The following is a 13,524-nucleotide window of genomic DNA, read 5'->3' on the forward strand; positions in this document are numbered from 1 at the left end:
CAGTTTAAAAAAAATCAAAACAAAATGATAAAAACTTTTGCATACGATGTCAGAAAAAATGTATAATATATCAAAAAATTCAGCACGGAAATCCGCATCTGATTTTGACAGCCTACGGTTTGTTTGTAATTTTTTAGAATCCTCAAATTCCAAAAAGAAAAAAAGATATGCTCAAATTTCAGTTTTTTTAAATTTTGGTTAAATCTGGTCAAACTATGGCCAAACTACTTATTCAAGAAGTATTAATGTTACTACATAATTATTCAAGAATATTATTGTTACTAACTAATTATTTCAATTTTTTAATTTTGGTCAAATCTAGTCAAACTTATTCAAGAAATATTAGTGTTACTAATTTTTTTAAATAATAGTTTCAAACTCAAATGGTGAAACGCGTGACCTAATGCTCAAGGTAAACTACTGAGGGTTAATAGGATTGACAGCTTACATATGTCAGGAAAACAACAAGTGCAGACTTGAAAAGTAGGGGGAATAGAACTCCGAAGTTAAGCGTGCTCAGGTTGGGGAGTGAGAGGATGGGTGACCGGCCGGGAAGTTTGACGATTTCGAATGAGTGATCCACACTTGAGTAGTTAAGAAGGGTGATTAGAGACTAAATCATCAAATAATTCAGAAAATAAAAAAAAATCATTTTTTTTCAAAATTAAAAAAAAATCAAAAAAAAGCTTTAGTACCGGTTCGTAACACCAACCGGTACTAAAGGTCCCCCATACCACGGCGCGAGCTCACGCCACGTGGTGGGCCTTTAGTGGCGGTCCGTGCTGAACCGGTACTAAGGGAAGGGGGGGGGGTCTTTAGTCTCCACTCTTTAGTGCCGGTTGCAGAACCGGTCCTAAAGGCCCTTACGAATCGGTTTTAAAGCTCCGTTTTCTACTAGTGATGTGTACAACGTTGAGATCCAAACAAGGCTAAGACATCATGGCGAACTATGTCTGGCAAGGCATGCTTGCGAATGCAAACAAGGACAACATACTCGTGCCCTACCTTGCCATGTAAGTCCTTCAATCATTTATGCTTGAACATATATAACGGACTTCGGGGGTTGATCTCATGCATATTAACTTGTACCATTCTTTGTGCAGCGACGAACACTAGATCTTAGTCTTACTATTACTAGGGCATGTCAGGGCCTTTGTATTTGATTCAAAGAGACACCCTAACAAGGACTGGACTACACTGAAGACCATTCTGGATGATGCTTTGCACAAGTATAATCACGAAGGAACCCGCAGAATGCATAATAACTTCACGTTCTGCACGAGCTTCTGTTGCAAGCAAGAATCACATGAGTCGTGCAAGTATACAAGCTGAATTGATGATTCATACTTGAGAAATCCAACCATATTAAGATACATGGCAATTGTTCTTGAATGCATGACCAAGAAGCTGGCAACACGTCTAGCAACCAATCAACAACCAAATAATTAACACATAGATCTTCTTCTTACTTCATAAGAAACTTCAGCATAATGCATCAATAAGGGTCCACATGTGCCAGGCGTGACATGGCTAGTACTTTGTTAGTCCAGTTACTGATCAAAATTACATAGAAAATTTGAGAGACGATGCATTGTTCCATGTCATGCTCTTGAGTCGTTCATCTCTCCACTCCCAAGTTTTCACTTTCTCTTCCTTCACTAACCACAATGAGGTGATCCTATTTTCTCCATCATATGCCACCATCGATATTATGGGTTCCTCTCTACTATACGTCTGCTCTGGCGAGGGGAGGGTATATGCCCCCTTGAGTCCGATCTCTAGCTGGCTTTAATTTGTGCGTGTGCGGTGCTACTTCGGAAGGTAATGGTGGTGGCATATTCAATAAATCTTCTCGGGCCCCCGTCACATCCTATTGTTGCTCATGGCAACGTTGAGGACTTAGTGTCGGTGGGTCATGTCGACAACGCGGTGATGATATCCCTTTTGTCTTTATTCTCCAATCTCATCTCCATTACCGAGGTATTTGATCCTATGCTGTTAGGAGGTTTGGGAGGAACGTATACATGAGTTTGATCCTATGCTGTTAGAGAACGTTATGCTTTTCGTCCTCCCCAAATGCGACAACGATGACACACACCGGAAGAAAGGTGCTTCAGAGCACAAGATGCAGTTAGAGGTAGGCAGAATCAGGTGTCTCCTTCGATTTCGTCAAACAGAGGCAAAGCAGAAGTATCTCAACGAGCATTCCGAATGTCTCTGATAGATGAGCCACAACAGTTTTGGCCTCGGTGCTGGCTTATTATTCAGCTCATAAAGAAAATCCCACATACACCGCAGTGACGAATTTTGGCATGATGGGCGTTGGCCTTCTTTATCTCTGATGTTACTTTGACTGCGGTGACAGGTGATGAAGTGCGACCAAGGTGTGCCGTGCAGGGAGTTTTCAGGTCTTGTTTTTAGCGATATGTTTTCTAAGATCTTTTATGCAGTTTTTTCAGGTCTTTATACTTCATTAGAGTGTTCCGTAAGCATCACTAAAAAGGAAGTTTAGAACTCCAAGAATACAACATGACACGTCCCTCTTATCTTCATGTAACGTCTCGGCTGTTGACCCAGATAACGATGCTGCCGAGTACCTTCCGACAAAATACGTGTACGAGCTTGTCTGATTAGCTTCTGAGTCGCCGGACGACGGAGACGCAATACGCACGTACTAGCTATAAGCTAGCAAGCAGGCAGCCTGGTGGATGCTTTGGATGTCTAGCTAGCTTAGCACAAGAAACAAGCACAGGAGACACGCTTGAGTTGATCGCAAAAGGATCGTGTCGAGCCTTTGGATTTTTATTGCTTTGTTTGATCTGATGTTACAATGTAGGGGTACACGGGTATTTATATTAGCTGCTAGCCTATTACAAAACCGAGTCGGTGACTGCTCCTCTCACTTCACAGTTTGGACGCCGATCCTTTCCCGCATGTTCGTGAATTTCTGTCGTCCCAAAGATTTGGTCAGGATATCTGCAAGCTGATCGTCGGTGCAAATGTAGTTGACTTCAATCTTGTCTTCTTTCACGCAATCCGGTATGTAATGATACCTTATATCAATGTGCTTACTTCTATCATGATACACTTGATTCTTACATAGAAAAATCGTGGACTTGTTGTCAACATAGAGCACCACTCCTTCCGGTTCCTTGTCAGTGAGGTCACCGAGTAGCTTTTCTAGCCACACACCTTGACTTGCCGCGGTTGCAGCTGCAATATACTCCCCTTCACAGGATGATAATGCGACCACCTTCTGCTTTTGTGATAGCCAACTCACTAAGCTTCTTCCCAAGAAATATGCCACGCCCGAGGTACTTTTACGGTCGTCAATATCTCCTGCCAAGTCACTATCACTGTAGCCAAGTAGCTCCACCATCTCCTTCCGCTTCTCTCTCAAATAGACACAACCGAAGTTAGTTGTCCCTTTGATGTACCTGAGTATTTGTTTCACATCTGCCCAATGTTCTATCGTGGGTGCTTCCATGAAGCGACTCACTACGCCAATAGAATAGGCCAAGTCCGGTCGTGTATTCACAAGATACCTTAGGCTTCCGACCACACTTCTATACTCCGTTGCATCAACCGCGGGTGCTTGGCTCCTCTTGCTAAGTTTAAGTCGAGGCTCCATTGAAACATGACTTGGATTGCAGTCCTCCATGCTACAGCTTTCAAGAATCTTCTTTGCATATGCCTTCTGGCATAGTGTGATTCCCTCTGGATTTTGATGTACCTCGATCCCGAGATAGTAAGTCAAGAGCCCTAGATCACTCATATTGTAAAGCTCCTTCATTTGTAGCTTGAATCTAGCAATCTCCTCCTCATCTGCTCCAGTTATCAAGATATCATCAACATGTATGCCCACTAGGAGATGATCCTTGCCTTTACCTCGCTTGTACATAGCATGCTCCAGTGGACATTTTGTTGGAAATATGCCCTAGAGGCAATAATAAAATGGTTATTATTATATTTCTTTGTTCATAATAATTGTCTATTATTCATGCTATAATTGTGTTATCTGGAAATCGTAATACATGTGTGAATACATAGACCACAACACGTCCCTAGTGAGCCTCTAGTTGACTAGCTCGTTGATCAAAGGATAGTCATGGTTTCCTGACTATGGACGTTAGATGTCATTGATAACGGGATCACATCATTAGGAGAATGATGTGATGGACAAGATCCAATTCTAAGCTTAGCTCAAAGATTGTGTAGTTCGTTTGCTGTAGCTTTTCTGAATGTCAAGTATCATTTCCTTAGACCATGAGATTGTGCAACTCCCGGATACCGTAGGAGTGCCTTGGGTGTGCCAAATGTCACAACATAACTGGGTGACTATAAAGGTACATTACAGGTATCTCCGAAAGTGTCTGTTGGGTTGGCACGAATCGAGACTGGGATTTGTCACTCCGTATGACGGAGAGGTATCTCTGGGCCCACTCGGTAGTGCATCATCATAATGAGCTCAATGTGATCAAGTGGTTGATCACGGGATCATGCATTACAGTACAAGTAAAGTGACTTGCTGGTAACGAGACTGAACAAGGTATTGGGATACTGACGATCGAGTCTCGGGCAAGTAACGTACCGATTGACAAAGGGAATTGTGTATGGATTGATTGAATCCTCAACATCATGGTTCATCCGATGAGATCATCGTGGAGCTTGTGGGAGCCAACATGGGTATCCATATCCCGCTGTTGGTTATTGACCGGAGAGGCTTCTCGGTCATGTCTGCATGTCTCCCGAACCCGTAGGGTCTACACACTTAAGGTTCGATGACGCTAGGGTTGTAGAGATATTGGCACACGATAACCCGAAAGTTGTTCGGAGTCCCGGATGAGATCCCGGACGTCACGAGGAGTTCTGGAATGGTCTGGAGGTAAAGATTTATATATAGGAAGTCCAGTTTCGGCCTTCGGGAAGGTTTCGGGGTCACCGGTATTGTACCGAAACCACCGGAAGGGTCCCGGGAGTCCACCGGGTGGGGCCACCTATCCCGGAGGGCCCCATGGGCTGAAGTGGGAGGGGAACCAGCCCCTAATGGGATGGTGCGCCCCCCTTGGGCCTTCCCCTGCGCCTAGGGTTAGAAACCCTAGGGGTGGGGGCGCCACCCTTGCCTTGGGGGGCAAGGCACCCCCTTGGCCGCCGCCTCCCTAGGAGATTGGATCTCCTAGGGCCGGCGCCACCCTAGGCACCCTATATATAGTGGGGGGAAGGGAGGGCTGCGCATCGAAGCCCCTGGCCTCTCCCTCTCCCTCCCGTGACACTCCTCCATCTCCCAGCGCTTGGCGAAGCCCTGCCGAGATCACCATTGCTTCCACCACCACGTCGTCGTGCTGCTGGATCTTCATCAACCTCTCCTTCCCCCTTGCTGGATCAAGAAGGAGGAGACGTCTCCCAACCGTAGGTGTTTTTAACGCGGAGGTGCCGTCCGTTCGACACTAGGTCATCGGTGATTTGAATCACGTTGAGTACGACTCCATCAACCCCGTTCTCTTGAACGCTTCCGCTCGTGATCTACAAGGGTATGTAGATGCACTCCTCTCTCCCTCGTTGCTAGATGACTCCATAGATTGATCTTGGTGATGCGTAGAAAATTTTAAAATTCTGCTACATTCCCCAACAGTGGCATCATGAGCTAGGTCTATGCGTAGTTACTATGCACGAGTAGAACACAAAGTAATTGTGGGCGTCGATATTGTCAATTTGCTTGCCGTTACTAGTCTTATCTTGATTCGGCGGCATCGTGGGATGAAGCGGCCCGGACCAACCTTACACGTACGCTTACGTGAGACCGGTTTCACCGACTGACATGCACTAGTTGCATAAGGTGGCTGGAGGGTGTTTGTCTCTCCCACTTTAGTCGGATCGGATTCGATGAACAGGGTCCTTATGAAGGGTAAATAGAAATTGGCAATTCACGTTGTGGTTTTGGCGTAGGTAAGAACCGTTCTTGCTAGAAACCTATAGCAACCACGTAAAAACTTGCAACAACAATTAGAGGACGTCTAACTTGTTTTTGCAGCAAGTGTTTTTTGATGTGATATGGCCAAAGGTTGTGATGAATGATGAATGATATATGTGATGTATGAGATTGATCATGTTCTTGTAATAGGAATCACGACTTGCATGTCGATGAGTATGACAACCGGCAGGAGCCATAGGAGTTGTCTTTATTTATTTATGACCTGCGTGTCAACATAAACATCATGTAATTATTTTACTTTATTGCTAAAGCGTTAGCCATAGTAGTAGAAGTAATAGATGACGAGACAACTTCAAGAAGACACGATGATGGAGATCATGATGATGGAGATCATGGTGTCATGTCGGTGACAACGATGATCATGGAGCCCCGAAGATGGAGATCAAAGGAGCAAATGATATTGGCCATATCATGTCACTATTTGATTGCATGTGATGTTTATCATGTTTTACATCTTATTTTCTTAGAACTACGGTAGCTTAAATAAGATGATCCCTCGTAATAATTTCAAGAAAGTGTTCCCCCTAACTGTGCACCATTGCGAAGGTTCGTTGTTTCGAAGCACCACGTGATGATCGGGTGTGATAGATTCTAACGTTCGAATACAACGGGTGTAAGACAGATTTACACACGCAATACACTTAGGTTGACTTGACGAGCCTAGCATGTACAGACATGGCCTCGGAACACAGAAGACCGAAAGGTCGAGCATGAGTTGTATAGAAGATACGATCAACATGAAGATGTTCACCGATGTTGACTAGTCCGTCTCACGTGATGATCGGACACGGCCTAGTTAACTCGGATCATGTTATACTTAGATGACTGGAGGGATGTCTATCTGAGTGGGAGTTCATTTAATAATTTGATTAGATGAACTTAATTATCATGAACTTAGTCTAAAATCTTTACAATATGTCTTGTAGATCAAATGGCCCATGTTGTCCTCAACTTCAACGTGTTCCTAGAGAAAACCAAGATGAAAGACGATGGCAACAACTATACGGACTGGGTCCGGAACCTGAGGATCATCCTAATAGCTGCCAAGAAAGTTTATGTCCTAGAAGCACCGCTAGGTGACGCACCCGTCCCACAGAACCAAGACGTTATGAACGCTTGGCAGACACGTGCTGATGATTACTCCCTCGTTCAGTGCGGCATGCTTTACAGCTTAGAACCGGGGCTCCAAAACCGTTTTGAGAGACATGGAGCATATGAGATGTTCAAAGAGCTGAAAATGGTTTTTCAAGCTCATGCCCGGGTCGAGAGATATGAAGTCTCCGACAAGTTCTTCAGCTGTAAGATGGAGGAAAATAGTTCTGTCAGCGAGCACATACTCAAAATGTCTGGGTTGCATAACCGCTTGACTCAGCTGGGAGTTAATCTCCCGGATGACGCGGTCATTGACAGAATCCTTCAGTCGCTTCCACCAAGCTACAAGAGCTTTGTGATGAACTTCAATATGCAGGGGATGGAAAAGACCATTCCTGAAGTATTTGCAATGCTGAAATCAGCAGAGGTAGAAGTCAAAAAGGAACATCAAGTGTTGATGGTGAATAAAACCACTAATTTCAAGAAAGGCAAGGGTAAGAAGAACTTCAAGAAGGACGGCAAGGGAGTTGCCGCGCCCGGTTCTAAGCTGTAAAGCATGATGGACAAGACCCAATCCGAATCTTAGCTCAAAGATCGTGTAGTTCGTTTGCTGTAGCTTTTCTGAATGTCAAGTATCATTTCCTTAGACCATGAGATTGTGCAACTCCCGGATACCGTAGGAGTGCCTTGGGTGTGCCAAATGTCACAATGTAACTGGGTGACTATAAAGGTACATTATAGGTATCTCCGAAAGTGTCTTTTGGGTTGGCACGAATCGAGACTGGGATTTGTCACTCCGTATGACGGAGAGGTATCTCTGGACCCACTCGGTAATGCATCATCATAATGAGCTCAAAGTGATCAAGTGATTGATCACGGGATCATGCATTACAGTACGAGTAAAGTGACTTGCCGGTAACGAGACTGAACAAGGTATTGGGATACCGACGATCGAGTCTCGGGCAAGTAACGTACCGATTGACAAAGGGAATTGTGTACGGATTGATTGAATCCTCGATATCATGGTTCATCCGATGAGATCATCGTGGAGCTTGTGGGAGCCAACATGGGTATCCATATCCCGCTGTTGGTTATTGACCGGAGAGGCTTCTCGGTCATGTCTGCATGTCTCCCGAACCCGTAGGGTCTACACACTTAAGGTTCGATGACGCTAGGGTTGTAGAGATATTAGCACACGGTAACCCGAAAGTTGTTCGGAGTCCCGGATGAGATCCCGGACGTCACGAGGAGTTCCGGAATGGTCCGAAGGTAAAGATTTATATATAGGAAGTCCAGTTTCGGCCTTCGGGAAGGTTTCGGGGTCACTGGTATTGTACCGGGACCACCGGAAGGGTCCCGGGGGTCCACCGGGTGGGGCCACCTATCCCGGAGGGCCCATGGGCTGAAGTGGGAGGGGAACCAGCCCCTAGTGGGCTAGTGCGCCCCTCCTTGGGCCTCCCCCTGCGCCTAGGGTTAGAAACCCTAGGGGTGGAGGCGCCACCCTTGCCTTGGGGGGCAAGGCACCCCCTTGGCCGCCGCCCCCCCTAGGAGATTGGATGTCCTAGGGCCGGCGCCCCCTAGGCACCCTATATATAGTGGGGGGGAGGGAGGGCTGCGCACCGAAGCCCCTGGCCTCTCCCTCTCCCTCCCGTGACACTCCTCCATCTCCCAGCACTTGGCGAAGCCCTGCCGAGATCACCGTTGCTTCCACCACCACGCCGTCGTGCTGCTGGATCTTCATCAACCTCTCCTTCCCCCTTGCTAGATCAAGAAGGAGGAGATGTCTCCCAACCGTACGTGTGTTGAACGCGGAGGTGCCGTCCGTTCGGCACTAGGTCATCGGTGATTTGAATCACGTTGAGTACGACTCCATCAACCCCGTTCTCTTGAACGCTTCCGCTCGTGATCTACAAGTGTATGTAGATGCACTCCTCTCTCCCTCATTGCTAGATGACTCCATAGATTGATCTTGGTGATGCATAGAAAATTTTAAAATTCTGCTATGTTCCCCAACACATTTCTCAAAACCAAGAGAAACTAGTGTACGATCAAGCTTGATATTCCACGCCCGAGGAGCTTGGCATAGCCCGTACAATGCCTTGTGAAGTTTAACACCTTGTGCATCTCTTCTTTTTTGATGTAACCCGGTGGTTGCTTCACATATACTTCTTCTTTTAACTCCCCGTTCAAAAAAGCAAATTTTACATCCATGTGATGTAGCCTATAAGATTCTTGAGCCGCGAGAACTATAACTAGCCTCACCGATTCCATCCTTGTGACAGGAGCGAACATTTCCTCGAAGTCTACACCTTGCTCTTGCACATATCCTTTGGCTACGAGCCTTGCCTTATGCTTCACCAAGTTTCCTTCGGCATCTTTCTTGACTTTGTACACCCACTTGAGCCCTATGATTTTATGGTCGTTGGGTGGATCCACAAGCTCCCATGTTTTGTTGTCTTGGATCGATCCCAACTCCACGTCCATAGTGCGACGCCAACACTCCTCCGTGTTTGCATCTTCAAATTTCGTCGGTTCCTCGACGCTAAGCAAACACTGTCGACCTCTTCTTTTAATTTTCACCGGATTTACTTTTGGAAGCGCTTTCTTTGGATATAAATCCACCACTGGTCAAAGACATACGGGTGTCGGCGGACGTTCCCTTGTCTCCTGTACAGTCAAAGACGAGGAATCATCATCTGAAGTTGCCACACTTCCGTTTTCAGGCGATTGGAGCACCCTTGGCTGGCTACACGTCCACCAGGTGAACCATGTGAGATTGGTGTATGTACAGGAGAACCAACAATCCCATGCACGTGGCCTTCTGGCCCTCCTGACGCAACGTGAGGGCTACGTCCTGGGCTGGCTTCTCGGGACTCTGGCTCGAGTCCATCTTCAGGTCCATCAGTTGGGCCACTGGATGGGCCGCTCCCCTCTGACACGTTCTTTTGGCCAGCTGAGCGAGCGCTACCAGGGGCGTTGCGGGCGTTGCTGCCTGGCGTGCCGTACGCAGCTTCGTGCGCGTCGGCTGCTGCTTCTTCTGGCGTGTGCCTCGCGCCATCGTTTTCTGCCGCGCTGCTCGCGATGCTCGAAGTCTTCGATTGATCATTAATGTCTGCATGCTCGTAATCATCATAAACAATGTCGAAAATTTCATCGAAAGACGGGTATACCGGTGATACGTCTTCAACGTATCTATAATTTTGGAAAACTCTTCCTGTAAACCGACTGATTTCTGACTGTTTTAAGCCGCGTCGCTCGGATGACGCGTGTCTGATATAGGCCCACAAATGCTTATCCCCTCGTTCCCAACCGCCCAATGCTTATCCTCTCCTCCGCTCATTCTTCCACCTCGTCTCTTCCTACCCATCCTCTTCCCATACCAAGGTAGCTGTGCACGGAGATACCGGAGGCGATGCGCGGCCACGCCTTGCTAAAAGATCCTGCTGCCCGGCCGCAGCGATGCTGCAGGAGGAAGCGTTGTCGCCGCTCGCCATGCTGCCCGCGTGCTCCTTCCAGCATGATGCCGGATGCACCCATCGTGCTGCGAGCAGTGGGCGTCCTCGCCGGCGACGCCTACTTCAGAGAAACACGGGGGAGGGAGGTACGTGCTTGAGGGAGGTGAGGTGCTATAGGTGCCTGACGTATGGCGGCTACGCGGACGCCACTGCTGCTGCCCCCGCTTCATCTCGACGCCGGTGTTGCGAATTGCGATGGAGCTTCTCAGAGTTACAACGAGCTTCGCCGGAGCCGTCGGTGCTGCGTTGAAGCTCGAACTTGCTTGCAATGGAGCTTCGTGGAGTTGCAATGGAGCTTTGCCGGGCCGTCGGTGCTGAGTTGGAGCTCCGCCGGAGTTGCAATGGAGCTTCGCCGGAGCCGTCGATGCTGCATTGGAGCTCCGGCAGGGCTGCAATGGAGTTTCACCGGAGGCCGATGATGCTGCCACGAGAGCTACAATGAAGCTTTACCGAACGCCACCCCATGGATCTCGTCGCGGGCGGACACTACTAGGAAAACGCCTACTAATGGCGCATCACTGGTGCGCCATTAGTATCACGCCACTAGTATTTATTAGTAATGGCGCACCACTGGTGCGCCATTAATATCTGGTATACTAATGGTGCACCACCCAGTACGCCATTAGTATATAACACCTTGCGCCATAGTATGCCTTCCAGGGGCCATATTTAACCATGTGCTTTGGCACACTAATGGCGCACTGCGGATGGATGCATCATTAGTATACTTGGCATACTAATGGTGCATTGTTTGGTGATGCGCCATTAGTATATTTTGGCATACTAATGGCGCGCTCTGTAGTGATGCGCCATTAGTATGAATATTAGGTTTTTTTTTACTTTTCTGATTTTTGCACAGGTTACAAAATATATTATTTGACAGAATATTGACAGTAGCACACAGCAACAGCAGATTCATCGAATACAATAGAAAATTAGTCTCCGAATATAATTCATCATATTAGTCTCCGAATTCAAAAGACCGAATAAAGATAAAACATTACAAATCTCGAGACCGCGAGTATCGAGTTTGTCTTCACATTACAAGTCGATATCGATCATCTAAACTACCATCACATAGAAGAGAGTTGCGGTCATCACGATGAGCATCATCGCGATGAAACTGGTCTTCATCCGGTTCCTTCAACGCTCCCTCCTCTCTCCCGCTAGATAGCGGGCGTATCTAGATTCCGCCTCCGCCCTAGTGGTGTACCCTTTGTAACTGTTACCGCCGAAACGGTGAACCTGTCTTCGACACTCCTCCCAGTCGTCGTAGACTCCGGGAACCTTACCCTTGTACACGACATACGACGTCATCTCTATGCACAAGCGAAACAACAGACAATACATACATAAGCAATATATAAGTATGCAACAAAAGGATCGGAAGAGAAAAGCAAGACATGACATTAATAGCACGATTCATGGTCCTACTAATAAATAGCATCGATTACATCTAAGTTGAACGACTGTCCAAACCAAAGAGATATACAAGTTCATTAAAGTTTAATTACAACATGAGCAAATCAATGTTTCAAAACTACACATAGCATCACTACTGTCGACTCGACTCATGGGACCGGAGCGTGGATGAAGCCGCCGTCTGTCGTGATGGTCATGAAATCGCGGGCGTTGTCAGTCTGCATTTGTAGCGTTCCGTCTATCTCCCTATTGGATGGTTGATATCTGAGGTAGAACTGCCCCGAGGTATGAAGGACATCTTGATGGATGATGTCTGGAAACTCCGACTGGATGCGAAAGAATTCTTGTCTGATGCCCGCGTCCTGGATTGCCGACAAGCTCGCGGCCCAATCTTTGAGATTATTTGGTAGCAGAAGATGATGATGGTCCCTTACGATCGCCCGCGTGTGATGGAGGGCGTAGTAGGCATCCTTCTGACCGCCAGGCGGCTCCTTGACGCAGCAGAACGTTGTATTTGTGGGCGAACACGTGCTTGCCATACTTACGAACTGCCCTGGTGAAGGTGCCTCTAGATTTGGCGTAGCCGGGAAGAACATCATCAAGAACTTTCTTGATATTTGTGTAGTCTATCTTGGAGTTACGGTTCGGGTCGAAATACGTGGCCATGGAATATTTCGGGCTTAAGAGGATGAGTGTGCAATGTGTGTCACTGCACAGAACACGAAATGTTAGAAAAAAAAGAACGATCGAAATCTAAGAAATCATATGTTACAAGGCGGTTAAGGGATGACTTACTCGGGAAAGTAAGCCACAAGGAAGTTATCCTTATCTGGGTTTGCCAGAATGACGTCTTCGAGGTGTGAACTCGCGACTTGGCGGTCCCCAGCGCTGCTCAAGAGCTTGGCACGCATGTAGAAGGTGTCGACGATCACGATGTCCGGGGTCTTGTCTCTAATGATCCGCATCTCCATACTCAGCGAAAACAGCCGAACGAAGGTGTAGTGCAGCGGATGAAGGTTAAACATAGCAAAGATGTCATCAAACCGCAGGACGATCGTACCCTCGATGTCGCCATCCACAAAGCCCTTGCCCTCTGGCACCTTGGCCACGAAAACCGGGTATGCCACATCATTCTCTCTTAGACGCTGCTTCTCCAAAGAAAGAACACTGTCGTGCAGACTCCGCATAGCACCGGTTGCAGCATTGAGCATATTTGTCGGTAGCATCGCCCTACCCGCCACATGCACCCTCCTCGAGATATCCTTAGGTGAAGGTGGCCCGTCCTGAGCACGGATCATACTCGGTGCCGGCTGGCTCGCACCGGCGCCCTTTTTAGTCTGCCGTTTCCGGCTCTTCTTCTTGATCTGTTGTAATGGGACTGAGTTCTGCTCAAAGACCGCCTTCTTGAGCGTGTTGGGGCTGATAATATTTCGCATCTCAGCTATCTGAGGCTCGGTGAAGGCAGCAGCTGGAGGCGTCTCCTGAGAACTGAACGCCAGACGA

This window comes from Triticum aestivum, chromosome 7A (assembly GCF_018294505.1).
Source record: "Triticum aestivum cultivar Chinese Spring chromosome 7A, IWGSC CS RefSeq v2.1, whole genome shotgun sequence".
In the NCBI taxonomy this organism is placed as follows: Eukaryota; Viridiplantae; Streptophyta; class Magnoliopsida; order Poales; family Poaceae; genus Triticum; species Triticum aestivum.